The following is a 16,476-nucleotide window of genomic DNA, read 5'->3' as shown; positions in this document are numbered from 1 at the left end:
TTGAAAGTGATTTATTTGAACTGGTCCTCTGTCTAAATTTAAGAACTACATTAAAGTCCTAGCATTACAGAGTTTGGTCACTTAAGAATAAGAGTGAGGGCCAAGTTTCAGTTTCAAGATTGAAAGGCTAAGGAATAATGGGGTATGACTCAAGAAAACATCTATTTTTAAAAGTTTATTGGTGAAACAATGTTTTTTATTGTGTGGTTCCTCAAGAAGAAAATTCAGAGAGACTTCAGATATGAAAATCCAGCGGGACATTTACTTACCCCAAGTGCATTTCTCATAGAACAGAATATGAACCTTTTAGAACTTTCTTCCACAGTAACAGAGAATTATAGTCACAGAAGAAAACACCCTGCTTATAGATGTCTCTTCATGCTCCCAAGTGGTCTCATCACCTACCCAGAGGGTTGTTTTTCGTGATATGATTTTCTTCACCACAATGGCCTAATAAAGCAACAACTGCTTGTTTTGTCTCTACTTAATATTTTGAGTCTCTTCTTCCTCCTGAGTGTATGGAGAGTCATGTGCTAAAATGGTTGCTCATAAGGCTCTGACTTCCTAGTGAACATACCTATATGTAGTAAATGTTGCAAATGGACACACATGCACGCACGCGCACACACACACAAACACACATACACACACACACACACACACACACACACACACACACACACACACAAAGCCTCGGAACTCTCAGATTGGTAATACCCCTTGGTGCCCTATTTAACAAGAACTATACTTTCTTTGAACTATTGCTTCAAACTTCCATGTTCCTTTATGAGTAAACAAGCCTGAATTCTTTGAAAGCCTTTTTTTCCTCTCTTTTAAATTTATGATCTAAATAATGCACCCCCACTAAGGGAATAGACTTGCCACAGATGTATTTGAGTAACATTAAGAAACCGCAGCCATTCACATGTTTAAATAAGGTTGCTAATCAGACTGTGCATTGTTCACTGTGTCCTGGATCCTCTTGGCAAAAGCCTCATCTAAAAATAACATGACATTCCATTTATAGGAGACCAGGCACTTGCTACTTCAAGATGAATGGCACTTCAGGATTCAAGTCCCTTGTTAACCCTCGTAATCTGCTGCAAATATAACCCATTTGACCAAGCATTTGAATGAATAAAAATTAATCATTGCTGACATTCAACCCCACAGAGATTAGGAACATTCTCATTCTCTCTCTCTCTCTCTCTCTCTCTCTCTCTCTCTCTCTCTCTCTCTCTCTCTCTCTCTCTCTCTCCATTTGCACACATATACAAAATATAAGTGGTACTAAAATTAATTGTAATCAATAAGTTAGATTAGAGGTAACAGAAGAAAGTCAACATAACAAGACATTTAGTGACCCTATAAAAGGAAAATACACATTATGAAGTCTGGGGAAAAAAATGATTACCTCAAGACTGCATTCTGGTCTGGGGCAGAATTGGGGGTGGGCTAATAAGGAAGAGTTTTGTTTTGTTCTGTTTTATCTGTTTGTATTTTGGTGGATAGCGTCTCACTATGTAATCCTAGCTGGTCTAGAATTCTCTATATAGATCAGCCTGGCCTCAAACTCATAGAGCTCCTCCTGCCTCTTCCTCCCAAGAGCTAGGATTAGAGACCTGTATCACCATGACTGCCTTTTGACATAGAGATTTTAATTGAAGGGGGATCCTGTCTGTCTTTCCCCTAGCGTCTATCAAAGTGGTTGCCTCTCCTGCCTCAGTGCTGAGAGAATCAAGCCTGTGGGGTTCATCAGCCTACATAAATGACTGTGTTCTAGAAAGACATGTTCCTTCATGTAGAAGCAGACAATTTATGGGCTGGTCTTAATAGGGAAGCCCTATTAAGAAATTTTTGCTTAAATACCAACCAATCAGTTGGCCTTAAAAAAAATAAAAATAAACATTCTGGATGTACAGAAAGGTGGCAGGTACTATGAGGCTGAGTTTTCACAACATTTGCACGTTGAATTCTACCCTTCAGTTCATGAAAATGTTCCTGTTTTATATATAAAAAAATGCAATTATCTGAAGCCAGTGAGATAGTTCAGCAGGTAAAGGTGCTTGCTACTGATACTTATGATTGCAGTTTGATCCCTGGGACCCACCTGGTAGAAAGAGAGAACTAATTCATAGAAGGTGTCCTCTGACTTCCACATGTGTGCCTTGTCACACAAATACACACTTGCTCTATCTCTTTCTGTGTCTGTCTATCTCTTTCTCTCACACACATCACACACACACACACACACACACACACACACACACATGCATACTAAATAAATAGATTGAATGTAATTAACAATTAAATAAAAGTTCAGTTTGTTAGGAAGAGGTCATACTGTGATAGGTCCCTAATTCAATGTGACTGGTGAATGAAAAGAACAAATTTGAACACAGATATGTCCATGTTAAGATTAAGACAGATGTTCAAATCCTAAAAACCATGAATGCTAAAGTTTGGTAGAAGGCGATAGGAAAAAGGCTTGGAACAGATCCTCCCTAGAAGCTGTCAGGAGGAACCAACTTGCTGGCCCTTTGATTTTTGCACTCATAGTCTCCAGATAAGCAAACTAATGCAGGTACAGATGCTGATAAACACACAGAAATAATGTGGCTGATGGGGCCATAAGATCATGGAAAGTTGTATAAGAAGCATCCGTAAGTACAAACAGGTGGTTACTGGCAACAGAGGAACTGGGAATGCATAACTGAGTGTCTACAATGGTAGAAAACTAGAAGAAGTCAACAGATCTCAGTTTCTAAGAGAATGAAATAACTGTTCTAGTACAAAGAAATTTTGGGAAGAGTTTATTTTACCTTATGATTCCAGGTTATGGTCTGTTGTTGAGGGGAATTCAAGGCATCAGAAAGTTGAAGCAGCTAGTCACAACGCATGAAAAAACGATGCTATTCTGGTGGGGGTGAAAGTCTATGGCCACAAGGATAAATATTTATAAGGCAGTTTGGTATCTATATTTAGCAAAATAATAATAGGGACTATTACATCCCTAGCCATGGCTTCTTGTTCAGATTTACAATGCCAGTCATGAATTATTTCCTATAGAACAGGCCTTAAATCTAACCAGAAATTTGTTGGTTAACCCTGTAACGTTCACACCACTATTTCATCAATGTGTGCATCTTCCCAGATTGGCCATTATTGTAGCTTACAGGGTTGACAGGTATGTAAGACTGTTGGTGGTTTTTCTCCTCTGCAGCCTGCAAAGCACCCTGGCTATATGAAAACTAACAAGTAGGAAGAAAGCTTTTGGAGTCATATACCGGCTTACTATCTCCTTGTCTGAGATCAAGGTATGTGATATTGTCATCAATAAGCATATACTATCAAAGTCTTGTGGTCAATCAAGAGTGATGGCGATAGTCTGTACTGTTTTGTGGGTCACAAGACATCCCCAAAATTCGATAGTAAGTGTCCCACACTTCACAATGAATTTTTTGCTTGATAACCTTAAGGTTCACCCTTCATCAGAACTGTTACTTTATACAGTAGTTGGTGGTTGATACAGAGATTCACAACTTGTCAGAAGGTGGTAAATAAGTGATTGTGAAATGTAAATTCCTAAAGGAGATCTCTCTCTCTCTCTCTCTCTCTCTCTCTCTCTCTCTCTCTCTCTCTCTCTCTCTCACACACACACACACACACACACACACACACACACACACACACACCCCTCCAGCAAAGTTCATGTAACATTATTGAAGAGGAGGTGGAAAGGGGAAAGGTGGAAGAGCTAGAGGTCATGGAAAATTTCTACAAAATAATGTTCTCTGGATATGCCAGGGCCATTGGACTCATGAATTCACAGCTTCTATGGTTGCTTGCATAAGGCTTATAGATGATCAAGCCACTCAACAGTCCATCATGGAGAGAGAAGGGTATCATAAGACCCCACTCCTAGCTGAGGAGCTATAGATGGTTGATGACTTCTCAGAGAGTAAGACTGTTTCCTCTAGGAGTATGACCATGGTAAGTTGACCATGCTCCAGTAGATGGATGGCTTGCTACACTCATGCACATATATGCAGTGCTAACTAGACTCAAGTTATGAGTGTGTGTGGTGTGAAGAAGGAGGAGACAGAGAAGGGGGAGAAGGAGAAGGTAAAGAAAGAAAGGGAAGAAAGGAACAGTAAGAAGAGGATGAGGAGGAAGAAGAATTAAAGCAAGCAAGGAAGGAAGGAAGGAAAGAAGGAAGGAAGAGAAGAAGAAGAAACAGATGACATGAAGTTGGAAGGGGAATGTGGGAATGGGATCCAGGAATCCAGGAGGAGTTGGAGAGAGAAGCTGGGCATTGGGGTGGTAAATATGATCTGAATACATTGTATTCATATATTAAATTAATTATCAAAGAAATAAAATAAAGATGAAGTTAACAAAAGGCAAAGAGGGAGAGAAATGACAGCGATCAGTGAACATGTGCATGTTTACTTGTGCTTAGCCTGATTTAGCCACTCTTGTACAGTTTAAGACCCCCAACTTAGGGAGTGGTGCCATCCATAGTGGACTGCATCTTCCCATGTCAATTAGCATAATTAAGACAGCTATGCCTACAGGCCAACCAATATAGACAATCCCTCATTGAAATTATCTTCCCTGAAAATTCTAGGTTATGTCAAGGTGGCAAAGTTGAAATAACCTAGTGGATTAAGAGAAAGTCAAATCTTGGATCACATTTTCATCCTTAAATTATGTTTTAATCTTTAAGAATAAGATATACTATGTTTCTCATTCTTGTTAAGGGACTTTCTAGCTAATTCCTAGCTATGAGATCTGGCTGCACAATTAATAATCTAACTTCCTCATGTAGATGCATGTCTTGATCTACCTATGGATTTAAATAACAAATATTTATTGTTTCATAGATTTTATGGATCAGAAAGCTGTGCAACTTGCCTTAATTTCTCAGAAAACCACAAACAATATATTGGTCAGGACTGTATACTTATGTCTAAAGAGAGAATCAAACTTAAAGATGTTGCATTTTGTTTCTGGCAGGAGTCATATTATTTGTTTCTGCTTTTGGTTGGTTTTATCTGGTTATAATCCAGGGTCTTGTTTCAGCCCAGGCTAATCTAGAATTCACTATATAGCCCAGGCTGGCTTGGATTTCTGATAATCCTTCTAACTCAACTTTCCAAGTGCTATAGCCTTAAGAATTCCAGTTGCTCTCAGGTATTGTGAGAAGGACCTATCAATTCTTTGTCAGGTGGACATATCACAAGTAGTTCATACGACAGGTGATGGGATTCCCCAGAATAAGAGGGCAAAAGATTAAGTCCTCTGTCTTTTTGTAAGCTAATTTTAGAAGTAAATATCATTGGCTTTGACACAGTTTGCTGTTTAGAGAAATAACACTATGTCCAGCTCACCCACAGAGGTGTGAACACAAAGAGGCGACAAGTGATCACTGGGAGTCATAGAAGAATTGTTTCACAACTCTATTCCTAGAAGGCATCTGAGAGAGGCAATTTCTTACAATCCAGGGTATAGGGTGAGTATTGAACAAGGGTAAGAAGTTTCCTGCCGAACATTTTAGAGAGATTAAGTCCAAAAAGTTCTGAAAAGCCACATGTGGACTTGCCAGCACTAAACTTCTTGCTGGCCAATAAATCAACAAGTTCAAAGAGTAAAGAAATAGAGAAGCCAGTTGGTGGTGATAAGAGAGTGACAAAGAAAGGCAAGGTAGATACAGAAAATGCTGTGTACGTTCAAGATTATTGGTTTGGGTTCTCTGTTCCTCTCTACTACTCACAAGACAGCTGAATCTTCTCCTATAGTGCCAACTGTGTCCCAAAGACACAGTGGTAAAATTTGGAGTGAATGAATTTGGTCACCAGTATTTCCTTTAACTCTTTGCAGGGGGATTTTTTTGCCATCAATGATGGCTTCATTTACCTCAATCACATGATCTACATGTTTCAGTTAGATTCTACTCATGGAAACTTCCACAGCACAGTCAAGGTGGCTGAAAGAAGGGGTCATCAACAAACAAAAAAAGGGCTATCTTCATCACTCAGGAGGGAGATCCTGTTAACATCAACTGGGGTGTTGCTGGAGCCAAGTTTTTTATGGAATCTACTGGTGTCTTAAAGATCATGAAGAAGGCTGGGGACCATTGTAGGGTGGTTCCAAAATGGTCATCATGTTTGCCCTTCTGCTCATGATTCCAGGTCTGTAATGGTTTTGGGTCATGAGAATTACAACTAATTCCAAATTATCAGCGATGCTTCCTGTATCATCAAGCTCATAGCTGCCCTGGCCAAGGTAATCCAGGACAACTCAGGAATCACTGAGAGACTTGTGAGCACAGCTAAGACTATTAGCACCATGTAGAAGACCATGGGAGGTTTGTCCCACTAGAAAACTATTATGTGATATCCACGAGGTTTCCCAGACATCATCTCTTCATCCACTGGTGCTCCCAAGGCTGTAGGATAGGTAATCGCAGAACTGAACAGAAAGCTCAAAGACATGATCTTCTAAGTTGCTGTCCTCGATGTATCTATCATGGACCTGACCTGCCTTCTGGAGAAATCTGCTAATGTGATGACATCAAGAAGTTGGTTAGACAGGCAACTTGGAGGGTCCTCTAAAGAATATCTTTAGGATCAGGTTGTCTCCTGCAACTTTAACAGTGACTTTCTCATTTGCCTTTGATGCTGTGGCTGCCATTGCTCTCAAGGACCACTCTGCCAAGAACTTTTCCTAGTATGACAATGGATTTTGCTACAGCATCAAGATGGAGAACTTAGAAATTCACAAAACTTTTCAGTGTTAAGAAGTCCTGGGCCATCCACCCAAGCAAGAATAATAGAGAAGACCTGCCTCAACTCATCCCCCAACACACTAAGAGTGCCTCACAGTTTGCATCCTAGGCCACCAGAAGAAGGGAGAAGCTTGGAGACCCCTACTCTCTCACATACCATCAGCAAAGTTCACTACTTCCATCTCCAGTTCCCTCAAAGACATTGGTTTATTAGTTTCTATTGTTGCCATAACCATAGAATATCTTAAAACAACAAAGGTCTCTTAGAGTGTAGAAGATCAGAGATCTTTAGAGCCAGGTGATTGCAGGGCTACATTCCTTCCCAAGGCTATGTGAACAATCTATCTTTTCCCCACTTCCTATCTTGTGGCTGTTGGAATCCCTCAGCCTATGGCCCTTCCTCCTCCATGCTTGACTACAGAAACATTGAACTTTCTAACTATTTTAATCTGACCTCTGCTTTGCTCATCACATCTCATTCACTAACTAGCAGTTCTGTTTTTTTTTTTTTCATAAAGGTTGTTATGTTAGAGAGACTATACAAGTGATCTGAGATAATCCATCTCAAGCTAGTTAATCACAGTAGAATGTCTCTTTTGCAAGCTGAACATTGTGACACATACCTATAATTCCAGCAACCAAGAGACAAGGCACAATGTTTATGAGTTTCAGGGCATTTGGGGGAATATGTTGTGTTCCAGACCAGCTTGGACTATGTTGTAATGAGATTCTTTCTAAAGAAAAAAAAAAGACCTAAAAACTTCCTATGCCATATATGATAGCATTATTCAAGGTTTCTGGGGTTAGAATGTATACACAGTGGGAGGACATAATTCTACCCACCATAGAATAAGAAGAAAAATAACATTTGAGAGCTTAGAGATTGAGAAAAACATTTTTAAGCATATAAGTATATCCATTTTATCATATGGAATGGTTTATAGGTACAGAGAAGAAAATAGTTCCTCATATCCACTGAGTCACAGCACTAATAATAAACCTATAAATGTTGAAGAAAACTAAAAGGATTCACTAAGGTTCTTTGCCTTTCTCAAAAACTCTGAGTGTTAAATGTAAAATTCCACATGCATGTTTTTTGTGGTTCTTTATGAAGTCATACCTTCTTCAAATGAATATGCTACTTTTTGTCCAATTTAGACATATTTTTCTTAGGGCTGCCAGCTTACAAAAAACAACCTGGAGACTTATTATTAATTATGAAACTTGGCCTTAGCTTAGGCTTGTTTCTAACTAGCTCTTATAATTTAAATTAACCCATTTCTACTGATCTTGTGTGGCTTGTGACTTCTACCTCTTCTTCTATATGTTCTGCTTCCTCTGTGTCTCCTCTGATGTCTGTCCTGTACCTTAATTAATCTCTTCTTCTTCTCTTTCTCTGCCTGGAAGTCCCTCCTAGCCTCTTCCTGCCTAGCTATTGGCCATTCAGCTCTTTATTAAATAAATCATAAGGTGCCTTGGCAAAGATACATCTTCACAGTGTACAAAAAGATTATTCTACAACATTTCCCCTTTTGTATAAATAAAAAAGAAAGGTTTTATCTCTAACACAATAAAACTATATACAATAACAACAATTATCAGGTAAGAATTACATTCACAATGTCCAGTTCATTTGCATTTGGCAAATTCAGAGAAAATACTCCATTATACATTCTATCTTGGTGAGTCCAAAGTTTATGCCTAACTTACTTTTTATCCTAATTTGTATTAACAACCTAAACTATTTTTTAAACTTCAAAACATTTTCTTAGATAAACAATTTAAGCTTTGATGTCTCTCAAGCAATACACTTTATAGCTTTTTGTGAGTTTTTCAAAAATTTGGTAACAAGAAAAACTATAACTATCTAGTCTTCAACTCCATCAAAGACCTGAGAAGGATATTATATTACCTGAGTAAACAGGAAGTGTAGAGCAAACAGTTTCCAAAACTATAAAAATGACAGAAACAGCTGACTGCCTGGATGGTCACACAAGGTTCCTCTGCATCATTGGGGCATACACCTTCGGCCTACAGAACTGGAATATCTGACAGACTTTTCTGTGAAGGAAGAGTTTTTGAAGTACTGTCTTAACCTGTCTTGGCAAAGTTTGGCAGTCACTCTCTTTTGTGTTCTGCTTATCCAGTTTGGACAGCATACTGTCAGCAGTAGAGGAAAGGGCAGTTTCCTGCCCAAATGATTAACCTTATCACAAATTAAAGTAAACTCTACATGGAGTTTCTTTGATGCCTATCATCCTCTTTTGAAGTAAATTGGTGCTGCCAAGAACAAGTCCCACTGTCATGAAAAGCCTTATGTTATTAAAACATATTAAATGCTATATTCTGTAGGTCTTTGGAGTGTTTGAAGACCATCTATATAGATGATCTACATCTTTGTTTGACCTTGAAAACATACCTAACCTGACTATAAGTTTGATTGTTATAGATGAATAATTACTAACCCATCTTTCTTTATTATCTTAAATAGCGTTCAAAGACTAATACTTTACATTGCATTTGTAAAGGAGTTGTATAGGTACAACCAAGAGCCGAATATGAATATATATATACAAAAATAGCCTTAAAATTGGGATCAATATACAAAAATTTATACCAATGTAAAATATTTGAGACCAGCGGTTGTTCACTCAACAATCTACCATTTTATCCCATCATTTTTATACAATATCTCTCTCTCTTTCTTTTCTGAAAGAGATCTCTGAATATAATCTCCTTTGTTTACATTTCTCTGTGACCATGACCAATAACAACTGAGACCAACCTCCTAAACAATGACAAACATCCATAACCCATTGAATAACTAAAAATCACCCACCCCACCTCTTGGGAATGTGGGCATTATGTTCTGTAGACTGCTTCCTGTTGTCTGGGAGTAATGACATCTTTGGGTTACCCTGAGAAAATTAGGATAATGGCCAGGTCCTGGGAGAGCTAACTGTAACATTTGTTGTCCAGTCTCTGCACAATGGGAAAGCACAAGGCAGTCCTAGCTAGAATAGACTGTGAGACTGGATCATCTCAGCTAGCAGTTTTGAAGTTGTTATGGATATAGCATGTTGAGAAAACTGCAACAGAGGCCTTCTGAGAGGCTGGGTCACCCTGGCTACTTGTCTTCATTGGTGTCTGGTCTGCACACAAACTTGTAAAGGTAACACACACATCTGTATTAACACAAATATGGAAGGTGCAGTGTGCACGAGTCAGCTAAAGATGATTTCCTGCTCTATGTTTGCATAGGTAAAAGGCACCGGTCAATTTTATAGGGCTGTTTGGACTGTATATCCAAACTGTTATGAGGACTACATAGCCAACAAGATTTACCTTGTTTCATCCAGTCTCAAAGCTGTTCCCATGTCAAAGGATCAGCTTATATATCACCTGACTTGTAGTTTTTCCTGACTTTTACCCTTCATGTTTGTAGTTAAGATCCTCAGGAGGTCTCCCCTGCTGTGGAAGCAAAGGCATAGCCTCTCCCCCAAAGCAACATATGTCTTGACTTTAATTCTGAAGTCAAGACATCTCTAATGTATATAGGCTGGTGTAATTCAGCAATCCCTTCTGTAATCCAATGTGTCTTAGCAGCTGTTGTTTGCTCATTAGCATTCAAAAATTTCAAAGTCAACAAAACACCATATACAATCCAGATGCCCTGTGTATTTCCCATCCTTATGTGGCTTATTTTTTTTTTATTACTTTACTCTTCTTTTAAAGACTTCACTTTATTATTTTTAAACTATTATTTTTCTATGACTGTCTATACCCATTTTCTTTTTCTTTTTTTTTTCCTTTAGCATTTAAGCACATTTTAAAGCATTCTGTACCTATTTAGAGTTGTTTTTTTGTTTTTGTCAGCCTGGACCTAGCTTTACTAAGCACCCACAGCACTGTCTGATGGCATAAGCCAAAGCTTAAATTGCAAGGCAGTGTTTAGCCCCTCCACTGCTCAGCTCTGGCAGCTGGCTCCATGCCCCTTGGTTTCCCAAGAGTACAGCCTGGAGCTGCATTTACTGCCCCAGCTCTGGGAAGTTGCTGAGTTCGATTTCCAGAGTCCATGCCAACTGTTGTGAGTGCTTGTAGAGGGGCCCATGCAGTGACTGCAGTAATGCCAGCTGGCGTGACTTCTCTCTCTGCATTGTTGTGCCCCACGTTGGGCGCCAAGTGTAGATGGATTTTTCTTTAGGCCACCAGCTCACAAAAAGATGACATGGAGACTTATTATTAATTATGAAAGTTCAGCCTTCAAATAAAGTTATATTTTCCCCATTAAAACACAGTACAATCATGCCAACGACTTACCAGTTTGCCCTCTGTTCTATTTCTTTCCATTTGTTGCTCCCATTCTACATCTCAGGAAACTGACTCTGAAATCTACATTTCCTGTCATTCTTTGTTGGGTGGGTGGGGGCTCTGTTGGCAAACGGGAGAGTAAGAAAGGTGAAAAATTCCTTTATGCTTTTGGCCAACTTTTGTCGAAGCAGTGTCTGTAATAAAAGTTGTCTCTTCCATGCTGTCCTTTCTTTCACAAAACTTGTCTCTCCATTGTCCCTGTGAACACAGGGCAGCTTCCCTCACTTCCACACCCCAGCACAATGCCTGACTGGTAAAACCCATTTCTACATCTTTCCAGCCTTTGGGGTTGTAACAGCTTTTTCTGTGGAATTTCTGGGCTGTCTCTTGGTTCCTGGTTGGCCTTCTGGCTTTCCCAATACTTTTTTTTCTCAACAACATTTCTATATTGAATTTTTGCATTTTAATTTTTAAAAAGTGTGTTACCTAGCATGGTGCCTGTTTGCCTGGCCATACTGGGACAGAGACAATATCAGGATCTTGCCTCTCTTTCTTCTCAAAGGACATATTTTAGCCCTTTGGCTGTCAGAGATTTAAAAAGGTACTTGAAAGGAAAAAAGGCTTAAGAATTTGTTCTGGTGAGCAGAGAATATTCATGCAAAGTTAATGTGCATGTGTTCAGCTTAGAACACATACAATATTTCCACAGGAATTTTTTCACCTGACTATTAGCCTAAGATCTTCTCACTTTGAAGTAAACATACTTTTCTCACTTTTCATCTGGCTATAATTACTCACCCTATGCCACCATGCTGCATTTGTCTTGACACAAAACCAAGTCACCACTACTCAAACAGTAACAATAGCCTGCTGTTTTTTCCTGGCTCCAAGCAATGGATAATAGAAAGTAATAAATTCACTTGAAGAAACAGAAACTCAAAGCTAAAGAATCCATGGACAGGAAGGGAAAGGGAGCAAGAAAAGACTGAGATCCAAAGACCGGGCATGTACAATACTTGATAATGAGGCAGTCTCTCCTTTACATTCTGCCTTGGCTTCACTTGGAAACTGTACTCTCCCAGGCACAGCTCCTGTATATATGCTTTTAGCAGCTGCAAGCTCTCCAATCTAGCACTTCACTTTATGCAATGGCTCTAATTCTCAAATATCGACTAGAGAACTGGCCTCCCTGGTGCCAGGCCAATTCCTAAACATTGTTTCATGTAAAGCTTTGTGTTATTCTTATGCATTATGTAGGGGGAGGGTTCCAGCTATCAGACTAAAGTCACCTATACAGAACTTATTTTATTGTAGTTCACTAAAAATACCTCACCTGTACATAGTTCTACATAGAGTGTCTAATCGATTTTAAGTGTATTTATTTGTATATGAAGATTTATATTTTAAATGTGCTTGAACTACACACATTATATATGAAGGGTGTTGACTAGTGTGTGTCTGGACAGTTTGTAAATAAAATTGGGTGCCATCCAATTTGAATGCAAAGTAATTGGCATTTAGTGTTTGGCGGCAGAGCATTTTCACTCTTCTGAATCAGATGCACACTCTGCATTTGATCAGGGCTGTTGGGAGAGGTGTAGTGCATGGCAAAGAAAAGTAAGATTCATCTTTATGATTGGTATTTGGTTTTTAGAAGAAGTAGTACTTTATTACCACATTTAAAAATATGCCAAAATTAAAAAATGTTAAAATCATTTTATACCTTCATAAGTTGTCTGTAGATCTTTGTCTATGGCTGAAACCCCACAAAAATTTCCCCCTACCATGTTAATATATCCATGAATATTGCCATTGTTCCAGGAGAACAATGTATCCATGTTTTGCATCCATGGTTTATGTAGCCATTTCTAGAAGACTCTTTCACAAACAACTTCCTGGTATTCTGACTGCATTGCTATTACTATTGTTTACTGTCCAGAACTTGATGGTCTGTTCCTATTACTGCAGACATTACATACTTGAAAAAAATATGGGTAAGTTAAGCTGGCATTGATCGGGAAGCTTCATCTCTACAGGTTATCTTTCATGGTGTTGGACGGTGCTATTACACCCTCTTAGAGGAGAGCAACTGCACATGTAAACTCACAGCAGTTATGTCGGCAAGCACAAGACTTGTGCAAGCTTGAGCCAGGCCAAAACCCAGCATGAGAAAGAGGAGGTTGGCACACAGTCCTTTTCTTAGGCAAAGAGCTATGGTAATTGATAGCTGCTAGAAAGGGAGAAGCTGGCCTTGCATTTGGCTATAGTGACAAGAAAAGTAAGAATCCCTTTACTACTTCTGCTGTGCTTCCACAACATGATCTTCAGTTCAGGAATGAAAGAAGTGAGTTATAATTAGAAATACTTCATCACCTTTAGAATAGAAAGGAAACACTCCCACAAAATCATAGGCAGTTCATTGACTTGAACCACCTGCAGCAATGACTCCTTGTGGAACACTTACATTAATCAGGGCAAGGGAATCCAACTGTAGACAGGGCAAAAAAAAAAAATGCTCAGTTAGTTCAAAAATATATGGCTCCAGAGGTCTGAGCTGTCTGACTCAGCCTGTCAACTACTAAACAGTTTGCTGGTCGGTACACACACCTTTCATTTATCACAGGTCATTCCCTCTTTCATTCTTGTTTAGCTAGCACATAACTGATTCCCCATTTCCTCTAGCCACTCACTCATTTTTATGGTTGCCCTCTGAACTCCCTCCAACTTGTCAATGTATTTCTTTTATCAAAATGCCCCAAAACTGTTATAAAAATAATCTGATAATTTTTTGATGAAAATAGTGTTAATATTAAATAGTCCCCAAGCTTCAACACATTTAAATCTGCATATGACCTTCAAAAGCTTCAGCTCTCACTCTTGGGCCGTTTCCATTCTAGAATATCTGCTTTGTGCTTCCTCGCTGACTTTGACCACTTCTGGTACCTTTTCTAGGCCATTTTGAAATGATTTCTCAGGTTTTTTTCTGTTCTGTCTTTGAGTAATTCCATTAGAAGGAATGTAATGAATGAAGTAACAGATTATCTCTGGTATGTAAGGCTGGCCTGTATGACATTAACACAAAAATATTGGGAGATATGGAGACTGTTTCCATATGGTGGAGAAGGCTTGGGGATGTTGTTTCTCAAATATATGATGGCATTTAGGTTTAGACACAGTTTTGTGAAAGAAATGAAGTCTTTTAAGGGACATTATGCTACTGACTACCCATTATAGTACTAAATAGCATAGACCCTGAAAGTCATAGCCAGTTGCCAGAAGGATCCCAGACATCACACTGTCAGATTATAGAGAGTGCTACAGCATTAGCAGAACAGCCTAGATACCAGCCAAGATTATCATATGAGTCAGTAACAAAAACTTTAGATTTAAGACAGAAACCATGATACAGTGATAAGCAACCAGTAGCAAGAATGAGAGCTGACAGTATTCAGTACAGCAGTTGTCAGGAAGCGTGGAACCGACCATCTACAGCCATACCACCCTGAATGCACCCAGTCTCATTTGATCTCAGAAGCTGAGCAGGGCCAGGCCTGGTTAGTCCTTGAATGAGAGAATTCTCTTCTTTCTGATTAAAGACATAAATTTTGCTGATAGAACCACTGTTGTCATAATTCTCCATCTTTCCTAAGGCGCTGGAGTTGGATCTATAGAATAGGGTCTCTCAATCCATTGACATCTTGGGATGAGTAATTCTTTATTGTGGTACTTTCCGTATGCACTGAAGAATGTTGACCAGTGCTCAGGCTTCTGCATCCACATGCCAATAGCACCATCCATGACACCTTAACTAAGTTGCCTAGATTCTCTGGGGCTCAGTTTTCTGACAATATAATACTTACCTCATGTAGTATTCTGACATTTAAAAATAAGACATGAAAATCGATTAACATAGTCTCTACCATGTAGTATGCACAAAATACATCTTAGCTGGTTCTCATTTGGTGTCTATGTAGTTTACATTACAGAATTGAGCTAAAAATTTCTCCATGCCTTTCTTGTCCAGTTTCCCGAATCAGAGCCCTCTTTCAAATTTTATTTAAGGTAAAATATGAGTCCAGTGGCATTTTATAGCTATCCTATCATTATTTATTCCCCAAATGGGAAAAATCAGGAAGAATGACCCAGAGAAAAGAGGTTGATACTGTAATGAGGTTTGTTCCACTTTAGTGTACAATATCCTACTCAAGATTAGAAAGAAGGGCCAGAGTAAATAAAGAAGAATGACAGTTTTTCTAAAATGAGTTGTGTATGTGTGCAGGCACACAAGTATGAATACTCATGAATGCAGGTGCAGAAAGCGGAGGTCAATATTGGCTGTCTACCTATTTTTCTCTCCAACTTGCTTTTAAAATGTTTTATATTGAAATAGAATTACAACATTTCCCACTCTTTCCTCCCTCCATCTCTTTCCAGTTATTCTCCCTTGAGCCTCTCCATATCCCCCCACCCTCAAGCAGATAATCTCCTTTTCTTTTATTTATTCCATACTCATACATAGGTGTACACACACACACACGTACACACACACACACACACACACACACACACACACACACACACCCTGATGGGTCCATTTTGTTGTGTATATATAGTTTCAAGGCTGACTGCTCTGTTCTGTTCTTTTAAGGCAGGAATCTCTCAGTGAACTGAAAACTCACTGAGCTAGGCTGGATGGCTAGTGATGCTCAGGCTCTCCTTTCTCTGGATCCCAGCATGAGGATTGCAAGCACAAACTGCCGTGCCTGGCTTTTTACATGGGCGTTGGAGATAAAAACTCAGGTCCTTGCTTGTACAGCAAGCATTAACCCACTGAGCACCTAAAATGGCTCTTTACAGACCATTCATCCTAGATAAAATCTCAAAAAAAAAAAAATTCTGTACCTCTTTTGCATTAGATAACAAAGAATATCAGAACACTGTAGCTTAAAGCATATACCTACAATTTCAGTTGTTTTAAAAAAGTGTTATCCCGCCAGGCGTGGTGGCGCACGCCTTTAATCCCAGCACTTGGGAGGCAGAGGCAGGCGGAACTTTGTGAGTTCGAGGCCAGCCTGGGCTACCAAGTGAGCTCCAGGAAAGGCGCAAAGCTACACAGAGAAACCCTGTCTTGAAAAAAACAAACAAACAAAAAAAAAAACCAAAAAAAAAAAAAAAAGTGTTATCTGAGGCTACATATATGGCTCACCAGTTAAGGCCACATGGGATGCTTAGAAAGGACCAGGGTTTGATTCTCATCCCCCACATGGTAGCTCATAACTATCTAGAATTCCAGTTCCAGGAAATCTGAAGCCCTCTTCTAGTCTCCAGTGGACCTCAAACACACACATGGTGCACACAGTAGCATGCAGTCAAAA

This window comes from Peromyscus leucopus, chromosome 9 (genome assembly GCF_004664715.2).
Source record: "Peromyscus leucopus breed LL Stock chromosome 9, UCI_PerLeu_2.1, whole genome shotgun sequence".
NCBI classification, from domain to species: Eukaryota; Metazoa; Chordata; class Mammalia; order Rodentia; family Cricetidae; genus Peromyscus; species Peromyscus leucopus.
Note: the sequence above shows the minus strand (reverse complement) of the source record.